The sequence below is a fragment of the Eptesicus fuscus genome, chromosome 12 (genome assembly GCF_027574615.1).
Source record: "Eptesicus fuscus isolate TK198812 chromosome 12, DD_ASM_mEF_20220401, whole genome shotgun sequence".
NCBI classification, from domain to species: domain Eukaryota; kingdom Metazoa; phylum Chordata; class Mammalia; order Chiroptera; family Vespertilionidae; genus Eptesicus; species Eptesicus fuscus.
The window spans coordinates 73,887,365-73,903,727 of record NC_072484.1 but is presented as its reverse complement, the minus strand read 5'-3'; the positions used below and the strand labels follow the sequence as shown (position 1 = coordinate 73,903,727).

At 49.0% G+C, this 16,363-nt stretch overlaps 1 long non-coding RNA gene across 1 annotated transcript; it reads left to right on the top strand.

The window, feature by feature from the left end:
- Positions 1 to 213: 213 nt before the first annotated feature.
- On the top strand, positions 214 to 14,597 carry LOC129151027 (uncharacterized). Its single transcript, XR_008557836.1, has 4 exons — positions 214 to 335; positions 1,474 to 1,540; positions 1,642 to 1,730; positions 14,573 to 14,597. It is a non-coding gene; the product is annotated as an uncharacterized LOC129151027 (long non-coding RNA).
- The last annotated feature ends 1,766 nt before the right edge of the window (positions 14,598 to 16,363 follow it).

The following is a 16,363-nucleotide window of genomic DNA, read 5'->3' as shown; positions in this document are numbered from 1 at the left end:
AATTCACGGGCTTACTGTTGTCAGCCCCCATGACAACAGAGAAAGAATAGCTTACATTTGTCATGGTTACAACTGTGTCACAGGCCACCAGCTGCAAGGAATGCTGGGACACGACCACTGGAAACCCAACAGGCTCTGCTGGAGAGGAAGAGGCAGGGACAGAAGTGGGATGGCAGCCAGCAGGGCCCAAGCCGCCCCGGGCCTTCTCTTGCTTCCCCACGACCTGCTGTGGTCCTGGGTGAGGATCGCCTGGCTTGCAGAAGGAGTCTGAGGGGCAAATTACCTTATTTGGGGGATGCGTGCCTCCCAGGCATTGCACACGCTGGGACACCACGGTGAGTATCCAGGTCACCTGGGAAGAAGCCTTGTCAATCTCTTCAAACACTTAGGCAAGAGAAGGAATGCTTCCCCTTTCCAAAACGGTTCCATTTTCAGTTTCTGGACAAACGTGGGCACGATACAGGCATACCTCATTTTATTGTGCTTCGCTTCACTGCACGTTGCAGATGTTGCCTTTTTTACAAATTGAAGGCGAGACCCTTCGCCAGCTCAGAGGTTTCACCTGGCTTTCTTGTGGTGGTCGGGAAGGGAACCCGCTGCACCTCTGAGCTAAGCCTGTGAGGTTGTCCCTCTGCCTCCTACTCGGTGAGTCCATGGAAGGCTTGTCGTCTTTCATTGGTAAAAAGCCACGTGATATTTAATTTCTACACTTTGACTTAGAAATTAACTCTGTACTCACAGTCTGCCACTTTCTCCAAAGACGGGCTGAACAAAATTCTTTTTCTTTTTAATTTTTTATTGGGCTGAACAAGATTGATGGGAGGGAGAAGTCAGTCCTGAAGCCCATGATTTCGCGACAGGCTGAGCCCAGCGGGATTCTGGAGGAGACATTTCAGTATGTCTCCCCTTTTCTTTTTGTTTGTTGGTTTGTTTATTCTGGACCGACCTCTTTTTATTTTGTAAGAAAAACCAGAAATGGCCCACCAAAAAGAATCTACCTAAAATGATATGTAGGAGTCTTTGAATAAAAATCAGCCACAAACAAGCAATAAATCCTCCATAGGCCAATAGGAAATGGATAGCAATAATGTGTTTCCTGCCTCACTCCCAAAGTACAGATATTTCTTACAATTCAGGGCAATTCATTGTGCTAGTCTGGCATTTATAAAATTCTCATCAGAGTATTAGAGTAAGAACCCATTTCCTAGGAAGTATTGTTGCATTAAACTGTAATTAGTGGCTTGTAAACAGCCGTAATTAGTTTTTAATATTAAAGGCATGTGGACTGACTGGGCATTTCCAGCAGGCCCGGCAGCTCACCTGGGCACGGGGTTCACCCGCTGCTGGGGCAGGGATCAGGGCTGGACGCCCAGCCCGGGCTGCCCCTCAAGGGTACCGTTGGTTTTCCTCTGTGGCCCCAGGACAGCCCAGTCCCAGCACCCAACCCCAACGCCAGCCTCTGTTGTTTTACAGATTGCTGGTCCAGATGCTCAGCACGTCGGATTCCCCAAGCCGAACCGGGCGCCCACCTGGAAGCGGGGTAGGCGCCCCCAGGCCGGGCTCACCTTGACACGGTGTGAGACCTCGGGCTACAACACGGGACCCGGGCGCTGCTCCGACCCCTCGTGTCTTGTGTTGCAGCCGGAGGGACGCAGGTCCGCAGCAGAGCCTGCTCCTTCCCCCGGAATCGACGACCGCAGGGACAGCGCGAATGCCCGGCCGGGTACAAGGTGGGTGAGGTGCCCCAGGAGTGGCCGTGGGCAGCCTGCCACGTGGGCTTTTCTTGGGGCGCGATCAGTCTCGGTGCAGGGGTCCGCCGCACCCCTAGTTCGCTCTGAGGATGCTCTCTGTTCCTCACCCCCCCTGCTCCCAGATCAGGAGACTGAGGCTCCACAGTGCGTCTTGAAAGGCAGCAAGGAAGGCAGTTGCTCCCCAAACACCTCTCCCACCATTGGCCTGCATTGGTGACTACCAGCATTGCACTTTTAGCCGCTATTACAGTGTATTTTCTGCAATCACTACAGGCATCAGCTGGGTTTCCTTGATCCAATTACTTTCCAACGTGCCAGGGACTCAGAGGGAAACGAAATCAGATGTGAATTTCAACAGGGAGCCAGTTCCAAAGGAGAGCCTGACACTGGAGGTGGGAGGCCTCAGAGGCAAGCTGCCTCCCCCACTCCTGTCAGGCCACTGGGGCAGAGCTGGGGACACGGCACACTGGGTGACCCCGCCTTCGCAGCTGGGATCTGTGGGTCACATTTGCAAAGCATGTGCCACCTGGCAGCGTCCTTCTGCCAGACCCGGGTCGACCTCCTGGCCCCACCACCACCCAGGGGTGACTCCACACCTGCCCTGGGTGGTTTATCCCCTCACTTTTCACCTGCCTCGTGGTGCTCACAGACCCTCCTCTCTTAGGAGGGGATTTACTAGATTTTACTAGTAAATGTAATCAGCTTAGCATTTCCCCTCTTTTTGGATGATTTGGAGGGCAGTAGAATAAAATGAGATTTATACCAACCTTTAAACGGAAATGACGGGGAAGCAGGTGTTGAGAGGATTGAGATGAAGGGATGGCCTACAGCTGGAACTGGGATTCTTAGGCAATTGTCTTTCTTTAGGAAAATATCTCCCTCCCGATGGAAAGTGAGATCCTGGAGGTGTGGTTTGGCAGATATCATGGAATCAATAGAAACATCTGGATTGGTTTTGATTAGAAGTGAATAATAACTTGGGGGTAGGGGAGAACAGAAAAGAAAGGGAGAGAGATGAGGGGGGGTCAAAATGGCAGGGGTTTTATCCGCAATTCGAAGTTGTTTGTGTTGCTGAAAAAGAACCATCCTGTCTCCCCCAGCGTTCGCTGAAGTCTGTTACACCCACACAGGCCCGTGTGAACCGGGTTCTGTGGGTTTCTTGGTTTTGGAGGAACTTGGTGGAAGGGGCTGAGTCTCTCAAACTATTCTGGATGTTTCTGTGAAAGTGTCTTTTTGGATGAGATTAACATTCACAAATAAGGAGGAAAGCTTGCAAAGAGGTTATCTCAAGGATGTTCATCGCAGCATTGTTTATACCAGAAGGGGGAAACAACCCAAATGCCTATCAATAGATGACTGATTAAATACATATCATGAGTTCTGTACAACAGAATGCTGTACAAACAGCATATTTATATTTAAGAGCATAGGAAATGTGTTCATCATGTATTAACTGAGAAAAAGTTACTAAAGAGAGTATATAGTATGATCCACTTTATAGTAACAAAAATGTTAGATTGTGTAGAAAAAGTCCTTATGTATGTGTGTGTGTATATATGTATCTATTTAATCTATCTAATATCTATATCTAATATATATGTACATATATATTAGGTAACACTAGAATTAGGACAATGAATAATTTTTGTTTTATATTTTGTACTTGCATTGAGCGTCCCCAAGATCATCCATTATGTCCAATGATTTACTAGTAGGACTCACAGGACTCAGAAAAGCTGTTATACTCACAGTTACAGCTTATTACAGCAAAAGGACACATATTAATATCAGCCAAGGGACAAACCAGGACAAGCTCCCATTTGTCCTTGCCTAATGGAGTCGCAGAGACAGAAGTCAATTCTTCCAGCAACATGTGTAACCACACATGTGAAGTGTTGCCAACCAGGGAAGCTCATAACTGGCGAAGCTCACTGAGCCTTGGTGTCCACAGGTCAGTCACATAGGTATGTAGACCCCACAATCCAGAGTTCAAACGGGTACAGTGTGGCCCAAAGCTTCAGGCATACTTACAAACAGTGTTCCCCCTAAACCACATTGTTAGCAGACTATCTGGTGTCTATCAGACATACAAAGACACTCGGCAGGTAGGATACTCCAAAGGCTCAGAGGTCATCTCCAAGGCTTGGGCCAAGGGCAAGTCCTGAAGATCTTGCAAAGGTGCAGGTTCAAGCAACCCAAGCCTACTGAGGTAACTCTTGACTGCACGATGCTTTTCTTATTTTTAACTAGAGGCCTGGAGCACAAATTCGTGCACAGTGGGGTCCCTCAGCCTGGCCTGCGATAGGGGCCGATTGGGGCTAGCCGGCCAGGGGAGAGGGACTGAGGGAGGTTGGCCAGCTGTGGGGAGGGATTGTGGGAGGTTGGCCAGCCGCATGAGGTTGGCTGTGGAAGCCCACTGACTACCAAGGGGTAGCTCCTGCATTGAGCATCTGCCCCCTGGTGGTCAGTGCACATCATAGCGACTGGCCAACCGGTCGTTTGATCAACCGGTTTTAAAGGTTGATTAGGCATATATATATATATATATATATATATATATATATATATATGCTTTGCAATAAGCACATGTTGCTCATCATCACAAACAGTAATGAAACTATTTCCATTTGCAGAAAATGGAATGCATCAGCAATGTTTGTGTGTTCTCATTCTAACATCCTTAGATGGCATCAAAGCAAAATGACAACTTTCCCAGCTGCCAGAGGGCACATCTCAGTAACTATAGGTGAAATATAACCTTAAGAAGTAACTTCTTGCCAGGAATTCTCTGAACTTTATAAATAGTCTCATGGACTTATATTCCAGAGAAGGCCAAGCGCCGACTTTCTTCATGTTGAAGGAGAAAATCTCAGTCCCATGATCTGACGGCCAGAGCAGCTGGATAAGGAGGCACCTGGGAGAAGTATTTGTCACCCCAGCCACTTGAGATTCAAATAATTGCAAATCATTTCGTTCTGGCGCCTGTGTTGAGAATTAAGGAGGGAGGATTTCAGAAGTCTGGCCTGCTCCGAGGCTGTTACGCTCTGCTGTTCAGTTGCAGGCAGTTCCCATCCTAGATTCAGAGACCAGCCATAGTGAAAATACGCTGCTCTCTCACCACTTCAGTCATTGCTGTGCTGCCTTTCTGGGCTAGCAGAAAGTAAGAGTAGGCACTGCTTTCTGTATGCCACGTCCTGTGCCAAATGCTCAGATTATACTCGCTCTTTACAACAGCTCTGTGGGCTGTAAAATATCACCCCCACTTTACAGACAAGGAAACCGAGGGTCAGTTCAAGCCTCAGTGCAGTGACAATGGCATCAAATGAGAAAGGGGCCTCTCCACGGTGACGTCTGAACGAACGCCAGTAAAGCCACACAGTTCAAAATCCTCACAACCCGGGAGGGGTGGCGGCATCTGAGAGCCATCTTGACGCCCAGCCGTCACATGTTGCGACATCACAGGGGAGGCATAAATATTATTAACAATTTTAGGAGAAAACCTTTCTCTCTCAATTAGAGCAAATGGCACAACCTGAAGAAAAATTCTTAAGAGAAAGGAGAGAAAATCACTGAGTATTCAGCCCACAGTTGACAGGGCTCCCATAACATTTGGAATTTAGATTTGATTGCGAGTTAAGTTGCAAGGGGTGACAAATTCTGAACAAGTAGCTTGAAATGAAATAAACAGTTGTTTCATCCTACTCCTCAGCAGTTAATTATAGCAAGAACTCTGCTTCCTGGGAAGTATTGTTATAATAAATTATAATTAGTGGTTTGAAGCAGATCCTTTTTTCCTTTAAAAAAAAAAAAAAAAGGCTGTGAGTACCAGAGTAAAAAGCTTTGTTGGAGCTGTTCTGTTTGCATTAGAAAAGCGCTACAGTAGAAAATTGGTTATTCTTTTGGCGGCTGAGAAAAGGTGTCTGTCAGTCAAGACCATGAGGCAAGAGCCCCGCATATTATTCAAACAGGAAGAATGAACCCTGTAGGATGTTCAGGTGTGGAGAGGCCCTCTGAGCCTTGGAGAATGTTCTGCGTTGCTTAATGTCGGATGCTAATTGATGGATCTCTGCTGATTGCTGTTGGTTTTAAAGCTGCATTCAGATTAGGCTTTCTCTGCCTCGGAAAATGTGGCAATTAAAAAGTGCTTTAATAGAACCACGAATGGGCCCAGGAGCGGCACGCATGGCTCCGTGAGCTCATCCAAAATGACGACAGATGTGGGCTGTTGAGGTGCTCAGGGTGTTAGACAAACAGCTCCATGCTCCGATTTTTAAGCAAAGGCACAGCGCCTAGTTTGACAGCAGAGAGCTTCCCCCACTCCGCTCCTGTTTCCTCCCAGCTCTGCCTTTTCTCTCTCCGTTGCCTTTCTTTTTCCCTTTGCTCTGGCAGCTTCCTTCTATTGCTGTCAGAGCCCTGGGTTCCAGTTATAGTGATGGAAACTGTGTGTGTCTGCCATCCCTGCAAGAGCCTCACCATATCCAGTTATTTCTAGAACTACTGGGGACAGGGGCAAAGCAGAGTGGGGAAGGCTGGGTATGGTGAGGCACTGTGCCTCCATGCTGAGCCTCCAGAGGCTGAGTCTGTGGGCTGCATCAGCTGGGAGTTCTTGCCCCTGGATTCTGATGGAACCGCCAGTGGGAGGCACCAGCAATAGATCAGAGGGAGCGAAGGGGAAGAGGTGGGGACACCTACGCGCCACCCCTGCACCCAGCTCTGCACAGCCCTCATCAGCAGACCCTTTCCTGCAGCTCTCCCCTGGTTCCAGCCACAGCTCCCTCCCTCCCCTTCCAGGCTTAGGGTTTAATGACTTCTGTATCCCTTGGTGCTTCTCCCTGCGTCTCAGTCCCCTTCACCTCACCCTCCCTCTGTAAGCAGTCCCTTCTTTAAACTCTCTTCAGTGACCCTTTTGAGCGGCTGGGACCCTAACCGACACATGCAGCCACGTCGGTCCTTTCTGCAGAGGGGACGCAGGTGAGCATCAGGTCGCGTGACGGTGTGGGAGAGCCACGGGTCCCCTGGGCGGTCAGGGAGCTGTCCTCCCTGCCATGCTTGGGTTCCAGTGAACCTGTCACCCAGTCGCATTCCCAGGTGCCCAGTCTAATAGGCTGTGGGGTCACGATGTTGGAAAAGTCGGAAGGAACAAACAGTTGGGTGAAAGGCCCCCGCTGCAGCCGTTTCTTCATGCTTTCCTTTGTTAAACGTCTGACAGACAGGGCGCCCACCAGACCTCGGTTCTCCTGCTTCCTTCTCAGTCCTTATCGCTGTTCCATTATGTCACCATCAGCATGGCTCTGCTGCAACTGCTTTCTTAAAGTCACCAAGTCCCAGGCCACAGATTCAGGTAAAACAGGCTCCTCAAAGCTCCTCTCCACTCCCCCTCCTGGTGCTCTGGATAACATATCCTGCACCCTGGCCCCTGGCCTGCTATCTGTGTGTGAGTGTGTGTGTACATAAGTGTGTGCCTGCCTCTTGTCTATGTAAAGATGTGTGTCATACGTGATCTCTGCGCTCAGTTTTTACTTCCTCTGGGGCACAGGAAGGGCCCAGCACAGGTCCTCAGACACAGTGAGAGCCTCACTCGGTGTCAGCTGAGCTCTGTGTTAGGCAAAATAATGGGCCCCCAAAGATGTGCCCATTCTAATCCCAGGAACCTGTGAATATGTTATGTTATACGGCAAAGGAGAGCTAAGGTTGATGGAATTAAGGTGGCAAATGAACTGACCTTAACATTGGGAGAGTGTTGTGAATTATCTTAGCGGGCCCAGGTAATCACAGGGGTCCTTCAAAGTGGAAGAGAAGGTCAGAGCGCTGTGATATAAGAAGGCATCACCTTCTCTTACTGGCTTTGAAGGTGGGAACAAGCCAAGGGCTGCAGCAGCCTCTGGAAGGACACGGTGCTCCCTGGAGCTCCCAAGAGGGAACACAGCCCTGCTGACACCTTGACTTTGACCCAGGGAGGCCTGCGTTAGCCTCAGCTCACAGCTGTGAGGTAACCAGTTTCTATTAAGTCACTGGGTTTGTGCTGATCGGTTGCAGTAGCAACAGAAACTAAGACAAGCTCCATGCAGATCTACCCACGGGACAGGACCTAGCGATGGAGCTAGAATCAGAATGAGTCAGCGGTGGGCTGGGGGTAGGGTGGGCTGTCCCTTGTACAGCAACGGGACTTAGCTTACCCAAGGGTTATGGCCAGAAAGCCAAAGGGTACACAGGTTGGAGGTCCTTAGAGACGCATAAGTCAGGGGTTTACATCCCTCACCCTAATTATTCACCCTGAGGGGGCATCATGGTGGGTAAAATGTGATCTGTGTATGTGTGTGGTAAGGTGAGTGCCTTGTATGGTAAGTGAATTATATTTAATAAAGCTGTTATACAAATTTAAAAAGATACGTAGAGAGAAATGGATAAAATGCAGATAAAAAACAATTGTAGTGCAGTTCAATCATGTATGCACAGCAGATGACTCTGTGGAGCACCGAAAAGGCCCATCGATGTTCACTAGCGCCGGGTGGGGCCTGGCCTCTGCCGCTGTGACAGCTCCACTGGCGCAGTGTGCAGGCCCTGCTTCCAGTCCCAGCGCCTCAGACCGACTCACTCTGGGCCCTGGGAGAGCCCCTCTACCTCTCCAGGCTTCAGTGTCTTCACCTGTAAAATGGGAAGGAAAGAGGCCGTGTGATCACTAAGAACCTCCTACTCTGACATCCTTCGAAGCCCTGGGGTTTCCCTCGCTGTGCTGTTTCTGTGAGCTCCGTGACACTGAGAGTCCTGGCACCTTCTCCCAGGCGGGCGTTAGCGTCCCATCCACTCAGCAGCAGGTGCCTGAACGGTGGCTGTGCAAAGAGAAGGGACCGAGTGTGGTGGCTGTGCAAAGAGGAGGGACAGGGTGTATGTCGGTTTTACTCTGCGGAGGCCACTGCCAATCCAGACCTGAGTCTGTTTCGGTTTTTGAGAAATATATTTTTCCCTAGCCGGTTTGGGTCAGTGGATAGAGCATCAGCCTGCGGACTGAAGAGTTCCAGATTTGATTCCAGTCAAGGGCACATGCCCGGGGTTGCGGGCTCAATCCCCAGTAGGGGGCATGCAGGAGGCAGTCGATCAATGATTCTCATCATTGATGTTTCTCTCTCTCTCTCCCTCTCCCTTCCTCTTTGAGATCAATAAAAATATATTTAAAAAATAAGAAATATATGTTGTTTTCTACTTAAGGCATTGTGTTTGTATTTCTATTCAAGAAATTTAACTCTTATGAATATTTCTTTCTTTGCATTTTCCTTTCTAGGGGTCCTATGAGTTCGTTTGGTCCTTTTAATTTTAATTTTATTTTTTTAGATAGAGGAAGGGAGAGGGAGAGGGAGGGAGAGAGAGAGAAACATCAGTGCAAGAGCAACACATTGATTGGCTGCCTCCTGCATGCCCTCAACCAGGATTGAGCCCGAAACCCAGGCATGTGCCCTGACCAGGAATCGAACTGGCAACCTTTTGGTGCACAGGACAACACCCAACCAACTGAGCCACACTGGCCAGAGCCTACAAATTCTTTCAAAAAATGTAAGCAACATTGATCAGAGGTGGAAAAGCAATGAGGGACTTTGCTACTCTGCATTGAGTTCTGACTAACCAGGTGGAAACAGGGTGAACAGGTGGAAATGGGGGGACATGAGCTGGAAAGCCAGCATCATGGCCTCATGGAATGAATGTGCAAATCAGAATCAGATCTGGATTGGAATCTTGGTTCATCTAGTTAATAGATGTATGACCTTGAGCTTGCAAATAACCTCTTAGAGCCTCAGTTTTCTTGACTGTAAAATGAAGACAATATGTCTTACCTTAAAGAATTATTGTAAGAATTAGAGATAACAACAGTAAATATTATCATTTCCAACTACTAAATCCAAGAGCCCTTTTACAACAGCTCAACCTCTCCATGTGGGGGAACTCCCTGTACAGCGTGGACAACTGTGATTGCTGAAAATGTCATCCTTGTATCGAGGTGAAATGGCCATCCCTTTAACTTCCATCTACTGCCCGGGTTTTCCTGTTTGAATTGCTGTCATCCTCATGACACACTTTGTGCACTGCATCATATCCCACCCAGGCGTCAAGCGTTCTCTGGCTGAGTACTCCACGTTGCCTCAGTTTCCCCTTGCAGGCAAGGTTTCAGATTCCCCGCATCCTGGATGTCAGCTTCGTAACAGCACTGTGATTTGCAGTTGGGACCAATGGTCTAAACATGGTCTGATTAACGCAAGAAACACTGAGGCTGTTTCCTCTCTTGGTAATTCTAATGGAGCCTGGAGCGTCATTAGCTTGGTTAGCAGCCTGGTCACATCTTTAGTTCCTGCGGGATTTGTACTCAGCCGAAACCTGCAGGGTTTTTCTAAAGGACTCTTTTCAAAGTCCAGATCCTTGGTCCTTTTCATCCAGTAGTTGTATATATACATTTTAAAACTATATAAATGTTATATGCACACACACACACACACACACACACATACACACAGGCTTTGTACTGCATTCTCAGACAAGGAAACACATTAAATAGCTTGTGAAAAAATATATCTATTTCTAAACTTACATCTATGTTTGTTTACATGAAGAGTTCCAGAAAGTACTAAACACAGCATACAAATATCTAACATTTATTGAAAACTTGCTGTGATCCGTCACTGACTTTTTTTTTTTTACCCGATTTTCAGATGACGAAACAGGATAATAATAGCTTGTGCACATTTCATGGCGTGTGAGTGACAGAACTGGGGCCACCACTTGTACCCTCAGCCACTGCTGTGTGCTGGTGCCAGACCTGGCACCAGACATGCACATATGGCGGCACCACGCCCGTCAGGCTTGGGGAGGCTGAATTTCAAGTCTCAATTAGGCCAGTCTCTCTGGGCCCCTGGGCCCTCACCTGTACAGTGACTGGTTGGGCTAGATCATTTCTATGTTTTGCACAGCCCCCAGATTCTGCACAAATCCACCAAGACTCAAGCCAAAGTGTAGAAGAGAAGTTAAATCTTGGACTATCTTGCTCAGGGATTCTGCCTGCCCTTGAGCTCACATACAGACCTCACATTTGCCCCTGTTGAATTTCATCTTATCAGGTCTATTGGGGTGATAAGAGCTTCCACATGCAGCCACACTGCTGTCCCTCCTCCTGGGTGCAGCATCTGCTGGCTAATGCTCAGATCCTTTGGGTCTTCTTCCAGGTCACTGGTCACAAGCAGCAGCTCACGCGGGCCGGCAGGGTCCTGGCACAGCCACTGGAGATGTTTCTAGGGCCCTGGGACAACTTTGCCTACTGCTGTCGCCAGAACTCTTTAAAACATGGGCCCCAAACTGATCTTTCCTGGAATAACCATCCATGGGGCAAGCCAAGATGGATGGTGACCACAGTCTCTGGGTCAGAGTGCGACTCTGAGCAAGGCCCTCCACTGGCTGGCGGTGGCCAGTGGGGTCAGCTTCGAGGAGACCCTGTGAGCTCCCGGGTAGAGGTGGGGTCATATTGAGGGGACACTGAGAAGCTCGCTCACACCTCACCCCAGGATCGTGTCCCCTGTAGGTTCAGTTCCACAGCTCTATGGGCCACTTTCCCTTCTTGGATAAGCTTCTCGCTTTGGTAGATCAAAAGCTTTACTCTGGGCAAGAAGAAAATGTTGGTCTTTTATTCTTGCCCTTCTTTTCTCTCACCCCCCAAACCTGAACAGAAACCTTGTCTTTCCTTAGTCAATACACATCCCTTGTTTCCAAGAAAGAGAAATCTCTTCATCACTAAGATGAATGCAAGCGCAGACCGAGTTGATGCTAGATTTGACTAGTAGAGAGACCCTGGCACTATTTCAGGGAAACCTTGGGGGAGAAATCTGCTTTTTGGTGATGGAGATTTTCTTGCTCATTGACAGCAGGGGCGATGAATAGAACTATTGTCTTTTTCTTAAGTGACTGTATGATGAGGGATGCATTACTTTCCCAAGGCATGTACTGTGTATCTGCAACAAGGAAAAGTACATGTAATTTTGCACATTTCCGGTTTATTTTCACCTTAGTTTAGAAATTATGCTTGCTTGTTGAAAACATTTGTAGTCAAGACTATGGAGAAGTGTGTCTGACTATGTCTGCCCCACAAGAGGGAAGAGCATTCTGATTAAATGTCACCAGTAACCCAGAATTTCGGCCTTGAAGAAAGAGCTAGAAATAAGTTGGGATCCTTTGCCCCAGGAAAGGTGGCCGAGGCACAGCCTCAGGGGTAGCCCTCTCTCTTTTTCTGTTCCCATTTGGCCAAGTGTGGAATCTCCCATTTAGACAGAGGAAGTTGTAACCAGATACTGTGTGGATTTTCTCGGACTTGCCTTTCCTAGGATGGGAGATGGGAGCGCCTTGTCTGCTGTCTGTCTCTCAGAGTCCTAGCTTCCTATCACATCGCGTCAAAAAGAACGAGAGTGCGACCTGGCTCACACAGGTGTGGCATCCCCACTTGGACAGGTTCTGCAATAAACACCAAGAGTTTAAGTGCCTTAGCCAGGGTCACCCCACACCCAGGTCAACTCCGGACTAGATCCAAAGACCTTCCCACTTCGTCTCAAGGGCCAGGTTTCCTTCAGCGGCCAGGCAGGCACAGGGCAGGGTTTCTAGGGTGGGCCACCCTGACCTCACATCTCCCCTCTTGCCTGGGAGCCCAGCTCCGGGGGCTGCAGGGAAGGAGGCACATGAGAAAGAGATTTCTGCCAAACACGCCAACTTGGCGTGCATGGGGAGCAAGAGCATTTCTCCGCGTGGGGAAAAGCGTAAGGACGGACCGCGGTTCCTTTGGACAGTCTGTCTCTCTGGGCCGCTGAGAGCAGCTGCTGCAGGGCCCTTCTCCCACCCACCACGGTATTGCTCTGAGCAGCCTAAGCCTTCCCACCCAGTGAACTGTGGTGGCAGCAGTTATTCTGCTTTTCTTGCTCTCCTTGGTCCATTTCTTCCGTTGATTGATCTGTCTTTCATCGCCGGGCCTTCTCAGAGCTCTGTCTCCCTCATGGCGTGGTCAGGGGGACCATCGGGAGTGGGTCAGCTTTCAGCCCTATGGCCGCCCACCCCTAGAGCCTGACCCATCATGCAGGCGTCTCCCCCTCTCCTGGCTCTGGCCAGGGAACAGGCATTCCCACCCAGTGTGCTGTCTGAGAAGAGGGCCCCTAAGGAAGCATCTGGATGCCATGGGGCGGCTCCGGCAGCCATGCACCCTCAGACCCTTGGACCACAGCGCAGTCACCCAGCCTGTCCCGGCACACAGCGGCAGGCGGCCCCAGGAGCCTGTCTTCCCCGTGGCAGTGGGACTGGGAGCCCTGGCTCCCGGAGTGCGGTTTCATGTGGAATAAATAATAGGTGGCCCTAATGTTAACCTAGAAGCAAAAGGCCTTTCAAAGTGAGGATTTATTTGAGATCGATAAGAGCAGCTGTTTGGGAATCATTCATTCAAGTAGGCGCCCAAGTAATGCTCCCATTAGGTAACAAAGGTGATGGGTCTTTATGAGAGAGGGGAGGGGGGCGATTACATCCGTAGACCGCAGGCATTTCTATTGGTGCAGATGAGCTAACATCGTGAACATTGTTAGTTCTGAACAATGCCTTTAATTATCAGCCCTGTAGTCGTCAGCCCTGTTGTCTTCATAACGGCTTTCTTATCTTTGCCACCAGCTCTTTGGGAAATACGGTTGCCCAGGCCTAGTCCAAAGGTCACTTTGCCCGGTTTTTGCCGTTCTAAGGTTGAGGTATAAGATACGCAAGGCAGTTCCTCTGGCGTGGCAGCTCCGGCTCCATTTTATTTTTATTTTTATTTTTATTTTTTTTAAATGTATTTTTAATGATTTTTTTTACAGAGAGGAAGGGAGAGGGATAGAGAGTCAGAAACATCGATGAGAGAGAAACATTGATCAATTGCCTCCTGCACACCTCCCACTGGGGATGTGCCCACAACCAAGGCATATGCCCTTGACCGGAATCGAACCTGGGACCCTTCAGTCCGCAGGCCGACGCTCTATCCACTGAGCCAAACTGGTCATGGCATCCGGCTCCATTTTAAAGGGCTCCGTTTATAGACTTGTTTACACAAGACGGGTTGCTGGTTGTGCTCCAGATTTGCAGGGGCTCTTACCTTGGTCCAAAACAAATCGTTTCCTCTGCTTGATCTTGGTTGTTATGATAAACACAGCCGGGGAGGGGGGCGGGGGTTGGGACGGGGGAGAGACCGACACAGACAGGCAGTGGCCAGACCTATGGGACAGTGAAACTGACCTACAACCTCTGCAGCAACCAGTCCTGAAGGGTCAGCGCTTGGACGTCTATGGCAGCTTTCCTTCTTTTTTATTTTATTTTTACCCCCCACCCCCACCCCAACTCAGGACCAACTCAGGAGAAAGCCAAAACAAGCTCCCCAAACAACCCCATAGGATGCCCCACTTCTAGTTAGCCCCCTCCAGCGTCCCCATGTCAACCACCTCCAGCCACAGCACCCTGGATCCTTCCTTTTTCCACTATAAAAGCCCGTTCCACTCCCCTGCCTGCCTTTGAGTCTCTGCCAAACCCCGAGTGACAGTGGCTGCCTGGCTCCCTCCCCGGAGCAAGTTCTGAATAAATGGCCTCTGCCGTTCTCCTCCGGGAAGTCTGTTTGTTTCCACGCTGGGTAAGTCATAACAGCTCTTCGGCTCCTGCCGCCGCCTGCCCTGAACTGCTCAGAGGGAAAATATCCTCGCGAATGGAAAGGGAGGGATGTTGTGGGCTCCGTTTCCTTTAAAAGAATACAATAAAATGACAGCAGAGAAACATGCGTATGTTTTTTTTCTCAGCATTTGGTGTTGTCTCTGCATTACCTGCCCAGATGTCAAAAGAACGTGGCCACCCTAGGGCTGGGCTCCCTGGTGGATGGAAAACTCAAGCTCTGCCGAGGGAATCAAGCTGTAAAGTGTCTGAAATCAGTGCCCTTTTGTATTTATGGCTGAAGCATCACCCCACCCCCTCGTTTTCTCTTTGGACACGATTTTTCTTGCAGGGGATTTACACCCAAGAATACCTCCGTGGTCCCACTGGGAACCTCTGATTAGCAGCAATTAAAGAAAGGTCTGCCAGCAACTTGACACGTTTTGAAATGCTAATGGATGCTCGGCAGAGCAATCTACGGGGCTGTCTTCCTCAGTCCCGGCCCCAGGCTTTTTTGCATATTTGAATCAATATGTTTCTGAACCAAGGCAGGGTGAGGTATGGAAATCTCTCCCCACTGTCCTTGCTGAGGTGGGGACCTGCGGGCCCAGGACATTCTCACAGCACCCTGGGTGGGCAGTGTTTTTGACCGTGTTCTAACTCCTCTGCAGGCAGATGCTCAGATCACCCTGGGAGAGACTGTTATTAGAGCTTTGTTGGAGTATTTGCATAAACTGGTTGGCAAACACTTGTTCGGATCTGTTGCCTAAGCAATGAAATGTTTTAAAACGAAGCCAGTGGGTATAACCAGTGAAAGAAAGAATTGCAGAGATGAGATTGCTAAAGAGGTCCAGAAATAAACGATGTCCACAGGCAAGAAAACCATAACCACTGGATAGAAGCCATTTACAACATACCGGTCACCTACACGTCAATGTCTGCTGTCACAATATGATCAGTATTTGACAGCATGTCAATAAGATAGCAAACCAGGCGACATTTCTGTGGAGCAGCAGATAACCTGACGCTTGCCAGACAGTGATCCCACGTGAGTTTAAAGGGCCGTGCAGTCATCTTTTGCGTTAGTTTTGAATACTTTCAGAGTTTTCCCCTGAAGGGGAGCAGAATGTCACCCCAAAATAGGCCTTTGGCATCAGGATTATTTTGAGCTGAGAATGTAACGGATCATGCCAAGTGGGCCCGTTGCCTGCTGTACAACAGAGACCAAATAACGAGGCAACAGTCTTTTGTAGAGAAAAGAACATATTGCAAGGCTGCCAGACAAGGAGACAGGAAACAAAACTCAAGTTTGTCTCCCTGACAAACTGAGATAAGTGTTAAGAGGTGACGTTAAGAAAAGGTTGTACATATTCATAAATTCTAATTTGGGAGGGTCTGATTGGATGGTTCTGGAACTTAGCCAGTTAAGGTAAGGTATGGGAAGATGAGGAGAAAGCGCAAAGGAATTCCAGTTTGGCCGGGTTTGATGGGTTGAAATCATGCATTCCCTGTGGTGTTGGTTTTCCTCCTGGCTGGGCAACAGTTTCAGGCACCCCTCACTTTGGAAGTGGGTCCTCGGGGACCGCGTCTTCCCGCTAGTTCCCAGGAGTGTGACATTTGGTTTTGCTGAGCTCTTGAAGGCACATCAGTCGTTCCATTGCTAACTGTGCAGACTCAGTTGGACTAGACTGGCTTCAGCTCTTGACATAAGAAAACTCCAGAGCTGTAAAGAATGTTCATAAGAGTTTATTTGAGCTGAACTGATGAGATGCTGGGGAGCAAGGTCTCAAATGCTCCCCAGGATGACAGTTTCTCTTACGCATTTGAAATTCAAGAGGGAGCGCAAGGAAGATTATGTGAGGGTGGGAGAGCAGGTGGGGATTGTTTTACAGGACAGTTAACTAGATTATGTGCTCCGGTGAGGGTGGTCGCAGCTTATT